Source organism: Gorilla gorilla, chromosome 5 (genome assembly GCF_029281585.2).
Source record: "Gorilla gorilla gorilla isolate KB3781 chromosome 5, NHGRI_mGorGor1-v2.1_pri, whole genome shotgun sequence".
In the NCBI taxonomy this organism is placed as follows: Eukaryota; Metazoa; Chordata; class Mammalia; order Primates; family Hominidae; genus Gorilla; species Gorilla gorilla.
The window spans coordinates 162,842,056-162,849,058 of record NC_073229.2 but is presented as its reverse complement, the minus strand read 5'-3'; the positions used below and the strand labels follow the sequence as shown (position 1 = coordinate 162,849,058).

The window sequence follows — 7,003 nt, the reverse complement described above, 5'->3', positions numbered from 1 at the left end:
CCACCTCAGCCTCCCACAGTGCTGGGATTACAGGCATGAACCACTGCACCTGGCCAGCCATACCTTAATTTAAATTTTATAAGGTATTACTGATACATTTTAGCAAAGGTAAACACAAAATAGTAAATATTATTTCATCTAGCAAAGAAGATGAAGTGAAAGTTCTTTAAGGACTATCAACCAGAACATAAAATTATTGAATACTAATGTTCTGATACAGTTTCATTGTCTATATTGTTAATAAGAAATAGAAGCAGTATTAACATTGAGTATACTTATTGTGTTACTTTAAATTTAGGTAAAATTATTTAACCCCAAAAAAGTGTGAAATAATTTTATACATATTCAGTCTAATCATATCTTTGTGATGGTATTTTCTGTTGATCTCATTTGTGTTTGGTCAGTGGTAGCAAGGTATCTGATACTTATTGTGATTTCCAATGGGCACCTCCTGTCAATGTAACTTTGCTCATGTAAGCGCCTTGAGCTCTTTGCTGGTGGTGAGTGTGATGACTGACGTTTCTGTCATGTAGCTTCTGGAATGTTGTTAGACAGGAGATCCTTCACATGAGTATATGGATAGTATATATGCTCTGGATCCATGTTATTACCCTTATTCCCTTCCTCTTGGAAAACGTTCCTTTCCATTCACCTTCCGTCTAAAGAAGCGGCTGCTACATCTGGAAAGAGGAGACAAGGTTAGGGTTAGGTGATTTCTGAGTGAGCATTGAAGTTTTGTTGTTTCTACAACTATTCTATTTTGTTAACGTGTGTCATAACTTAAAATGACGTAAATGCTAATTAAACCAATTGGCTTGATGAAAGAAGCTTGCATATTACAAAAAGAAAGTCTTATTAGTAGATGTTTAGAAATACAAAGGAAAACTGTCATACCACAGTTTGTGCTCCGAAATTTATTTTGTGAGTTTCTTTGAATAGAATTCTTTGTGTTCCTTAACGTTTTTGCTTTTCCTAAGATTTGACCTCTCCAAATTTAAATAATAAATGGAAAAAGCTTGTCAACATTTAGGTTAAACTGAAGAAATACCAATAAAGGTCAGTTGTAATACATATGCGTTTTTTTCTTTGAAAAATATTAGATATTACATTAAGTTGGTTGGCATGTGTAGCTATTAAAGCTTAACAGATGAGTTTTATGGCATGTTATCAAAATACGAGGTAATTTAGAAGAACTTTGTTACAATGAGATCGAACTTGCTTTAATTAAGGAAGACCCAAACACAAAGCCTCACGTGCTGGGGAGGAAGGTCCTCTATCTGCCAAGCTTCTTCACCTACGCCAAATACATTGTGCAAGTGGGTGGTAAGATAGGGCTGTTCTGAGGCCCGAGGCCCGAGGCCCCGGCTGATGTCCGACGCCCTCTTCACTGTGACCCGGGTAGCATGAAGAAGGCTTTCCCTCTAGATGAGATCTAGCAGGTTTCCAACAAGGGTGATATGAAGACTTCCCTGAAGAAAGTTGTGAAGGAGACCTCCTATGGGATAATGATGCAGTGCGTGTCCCGCATGTTGACCCACCCCGTGTATGTCATCTCAATGTGCTGGATGGTCCAGTTTGTGGGATGGGAAGCCAAGGACAGTGGCGTGCTGAGCTCCATTGGGAAGCTTTTCAAAGAGGAAGGGCTGCTGGGATTTGTTGGATTAATCCCTCACCTCCTGGGTGATGTGGTTTTCTTGTGAGGCTGTAACCTACTGGCCTACTTCATCAGTGCCTACCTGGTGGATGACAGCCTCCACCAGGCCCTGGCCATCCGGAGCCACACCAAATGCTTGACAGGGATTGCAGTGAGCATGCTGACCTACCCCTTCCTGCTAGTCGGCGACCTCATGGCTGTGAACAACTGTGGGCTGCAGGCTGGGCTCCCCCATTACTCCCCGGTGTTCAAATCCTGGATTCACTGCTGGAAGTAGCTGAGTATGTACTTGGCCAGCTCTTCCAGGGCTCCAGCCTGCTTTTCCACTGGGTGTCATCAGGATCATCTTTCACCCTGGAGTAACCTGAATCATCTAAAAAACACAGTCTTAACCAGGCCACCATGAGTGAGGCCTGACCATCTCGGGATACCTGCAAGATGACTCCAACCCAACAACAACCAGATGTGCTCCAGCCCAGCCGGGCTTCAGTTTCCGTATTTGCCATGTGTCTATCCAGATGTGGAGTTGGGTGGAGGTGAGGCTGCACCCAGTGGATGGGGTCACCTGCCAGACCTGGGAAAGGTTGGGAGAAATGGGGAGTTGGCAGAATCCCCGTACCTCCTGGATTTGTTGAGTCTGTCTTGTGCAGAGGGCCGGAGAATGGCTTGTGGGGGCCCAGGTTGGACGGGGAAAGGATAATGGGGTCAGAACCCACCCCATCTACCCCTCCAGTCAGCCCAGAGCCCATCCTGCAGCTCAGCTGGGAGCATCATTCTCCTTCTTTGTAAATAGGGCGTGATCCCCTGGCACATGGCCACCATCATGTCTAGGCCTATGCTGGTAGGCAAATGCTAGGCTCTGCCTGCGTTTTTCTCAACACTACTCTTTTTATGAGGTCAGCGCCTTCCTCTGAATGGGAAATCATGTGACTACTCAGAATGTGTCCTCCTCATCTAATGCTCATCTGTTTAATGGCGATGCCTCACATATAGGATCTGGTTACCTGTGCAGTTGTGAATACCCAGAGGTTGGGCAGATCAGCGTCTCTAGTCCTATCCAGTTCATAGTAAGATTTGACCCCATCTCCTGCAAATAAATGTATTGATGGTGGAAAAAAGAAAAAAAAAAGAAATAGAATTCCCTGGTTTTTTTTTTGGGTGGCTTTATAGAAGGAAATAAGGATATATATTATGTATAGGTCCAATTTAAGGAAGATCCATAGAGTATCAAGTTTCAGAATGGCTTCATTGACTTGAGGAAGTAAAGCTATTGAATACAAAGGGTATATGGAATAAGAGTATTCTCTGCCTTTCCTAGTGAGAGACTGACTAGATGAAGTGTATAGAGCCGACACCCTCCCAGGCTAGTGGACTGTGAGAAGTTCTGGATGAAAGGTTAAAAGATTGCTTGTTCTTGTCTTTCCACTGATTCTGCTGGTTAGCCTGACACTCACCCTAATGGTGGATGAAGTGTAGTGTATACACTTTCCTGTAATAAACCTGGTGTATCATTTCCCTTGTTCAGCTTCTTGAAGATTATGTGTTGCATAATAACTAAGCCTCTATATACAACTCCTTCTTAATTTTACCAGTAAACAAGTTACATTAAAAAGGTATATGAAGGACTACATTTTTATACTAATGCTGTTCAGATATGCTATTTTATAGTTGACTATATTCATTCCTCACCCCCAATCTACTACTCATCTATTGCCTTGCTTTCAAATATTTTCCCAAAAATTAAAAAAAAAAAATTCTTGCCTCTTCTGTGCTCTTAGCCCTCAGGAATACAGTATAAGTTCTGAAGATGGAATATAAATTGCTCTTATGATCTGTTACAGTGAGGGCTCCAAGAAAACGACTGCTTTCAGTATTTACACCATTGGGTAGGCCCTTCCTTCTGTGTGTGGCATAAGTCTGAGACTTTAACTGATAAAATCAGCAGAATCGATACTGTGCAAGTTCCAGGCCTAAGTTTTGAGAAGTCCCAGCAATTATATCTAAGAAGTCCAGTTATTTTAGTGGGAGGTCACATGAATGGAGAGAGGCCCTAGGACTACATGCTGGGAGAGAGGGAGGCTTGGCCATCCAAGTATCCTACCTGGTCTCGGTCAGCTAAATGCAGCCTTATATGATGGCTGGAGAGGTGAGCAGAAGAACTGTTCAGCTAAGCCTTGCCTAGATTGCAGAATCTTGAGGAAAACAATCCATTGTTGTTTTTTTTTTTTTCAGTGTCTGTAAAGTTTTATTAAAACATAGCCATGATCATTCATTTATGATTGTCTATAGCTGTTTTCATTTTTTTAAGCCATTAAGTTTTAGAGTGGTTAGTTATGCAGCAGTAAATAAGTGAAAACACTCCTACATTGATGTTTATTGATAGATGCATTTTAATAACTGCTTAGCAACTGTTTGTGTGTGTACGGTCTGGAAAAGTAAAATATATATTTTGCTAATCAGCTATAAAAATAGGTTCATCAGTGTATTATGTACTATTTACTAATATAGTTACACCAAGAGGGAAGGAAACAGTGAAATTGAAGAGATTTGAATGTCATGCAGCGCTGTTATAATTAAATGCAAGCTTCCATATCATAACTCATTAAAAGTAGTGGTGACTTTGAAAAATTTGGCAACAATTTAATCTGCAAAGTTGAAAGAGAAATGTGTGTAAGAAAATTAGACACCGGTGCAGTGGCTGACGCCTTGTAATCCCAGCATTTTGGGAGGCCAAGGCAGGTGGATCACTTGAGGTCAGGAGTTTGAGACCAGCCTTGCCAACATGGTGAAACCCTGTCTCTAGTGAAAATACTAAAATTAGCCAGGCATGGCATGCACCTGTAATCCCAGCTACTCGGGAGGCGGAGGCAGGAGAATCACTTGAACCCTGAGGTGGAGGTTGCAGTGAGGCGAGATTATGCCACTGCACTCCAGCCTGGGCACAGAGCGAGTCTCCATCTCAAAAAAAAAAAAAAAAAAAAAAAAAAAAGTGAGAAATATTTTTTGATGGGATCAATTTTTTAAGTTCTTTTTCCTCACAAAATTGTTTTCAATTGACATTTCAAGCAAAATGCCTCTGTAGGTTGACTGATTACAGATGTTTTCACTCAAGCACACCGGCTTCTAAATCTGTCTATAAGCTGCTTTCTTAAAAAAGTGAATAAGCTTAGGAAATAATTATTCCTCAAAGTACACAAAACTCCCGAGCAAGCTTTTGTTTTGTAGACAGATCTGATTCATCAAGAAACATCAAGATAATTGTCACGATTTAAAATTTTGAAAGGAACCCAGGAGTCTTGGCTTAAGTATAAAACTTTCTGTTGCTTTCTTGGCATGATGCCTCCAGTTGAATATTTTGTGCTGTACGTTGCTCCATTTTTTTGTTTTGTTTTGTATTTTCGCCCCCAGGACAGGAAACTACAGAACAAAATATATTCATTTTGGTAACCAATGCTGGTCCTTTGGTGATTCACTGTTTTTGGGAGATTAGTACAGAAAGGAGAAGCTGAGAGTTGGATGTTGTGTCCTAGTGGATGCAAATGATGACCAAGATTTTACTCTCCATCACAGATGTTTGTAAAACTGGGAATCACAATTTTGACACATGAAGAACAACATTCACATTAAAGTACTCATGTCTCATAATTCATTTATTTCAGGTAGTAGTGTGTGCCATTTTAATTAAAATTCTTAATGGGCTCAAACAGTTCTTATTTGAACACACCAGTGTTTCCTCCTTGGGACTGTGTGATTGTGTAAAAGTAGAGAAATGTTTTCTTACCAGGTTGTAAGCTGCAGGAGAGCAGAGTCACGTTTCATTTGCTCGTGACTGTAAACCCAGAATGGAGGGCAGACCCTCACATTTGTAAGTACACACTCAATTTTTTCTTGAATTAATGAATTTAGCTTTTTAATCAGTTTACCCCTCACCCCTTACCCTCAGGAGTTGCTGATTTAGGTAGAACTTCAACAATTCCAGATTGGCAGATTATATTGAGGGAGTTGTGTATTCCTACTTTTTCCTCCATGGATAGTCACTGATTTATTCTACCACATTTCCATGAAGTATTGATAAGAATTTTTTTTTTTCGTCGAGACAGTGTCTTGCTCTGCCGCCCAGGCTGGAGTGCGGTGGTGCAATCTGCAGGGGCTTATGCAACCTCTGCCTCCCAGGCTCATATGATCCTCCCACCTCAGCCTCCCAAGTGGCTGGTTGATAAGAATTTTTAATTCAAGTACCTGTATATGCTGAGTCTTTTCAATATATTATTTCTAATCCTTACAATAGGTTCTTTGGAGTTAGGGGTTAAAAATATTGGTGTATTTAATTTTCTTGTAATTCCGTATTGAAAACCTATAACAAGGGATTTATGTGGTATGTAACAAGGGATTTGTGTGGTATGTTGAGAATGTTAAGATGTTTCTGGAATTACTGAGTTGGAAGATGCTTGAGTAAGAAAGATGCATTGGAAAGGCTATTGTATTCCTGTAATTAGATGACAAGAGGAAATTGTAGGTTCTTGAGAACTTGTACTAAGATTCTATGGTAACTGCTTGTATTTAAGTTTTTCTCCCACCTGAAAGAGTATAAAGAAATGTTGGCTCTAGGTTTATCTTTTTGCTGATTATATCATACGCTCATTCATTTAAAACATTTTTAACAGTATACATTGAGCACTTATTTTCTGCCAGACACCTTTTAAATTCTTCAGGTTCTTCAGTGAACAAAAAGACCAAAATTCCTGCTCTGGTGATGTTTGTGGAGGCAGAGAGAAAACACTACAGGCCAGGTGGGGTGGCTCACGCCTGTAATCCCAGCGCTTTGGGAGGCTGAGGTGAGTAGATCACAAGGTCAGGAAATCAAGAGCATCGTGGCCAACATGGTGAAGCCCCATCTTTACTAAAAATACAAAAATTAGCTGGGCATGGCGGTGCACACCTGTAGTCCCAGCTACTTGGAAGGCTGAGGCAGGAGAATTGCTTGAACCTAGGAGGTGGGGGCTGCAATGAGCTGAGATCACGCTGCTGCACTCCAGCCTGGGCAACAGAGCAAGACTCTGTCTCAAAAAAGAAAAACACTACAATAACAAAAAGTCAATATTATAGTACGTTATAAGGTGATTAGTGCTATAGAACAAATAAAACAGGCTGATGGACATCCAGGAGAGAGAGAGAGGGTTACAATTTTCAGTAGGCCGGGTAGGCCTCATTAAGGTGACTTTTGAGCAAAGATGGGAGAGGAGCTGGAGAACCTTCGTGGTTGAGGGAAAGGCCAGAGTGCTGAGTGCCCGGGGCCCTGTTGCATTGGAGGAATGCATTGACGTTTCAGTGTGGTCCACACTGCTGTCA

General features: G+C 41.1%; 1 pseudogene; it reads left to right on the top strand.

The window, feature by feature from the left end:
• Positions 1 to 376: 376 nt before the first annotated feature.
• Positions 377 to 5,901, top strand: LOC129534375 (mitochondrial carrier homolog 1-like; annotated as a pseudogene).
• The last annotated feature ends 1,102 nt before the right edge of the window (positions 5,902 to 7,003 follow it).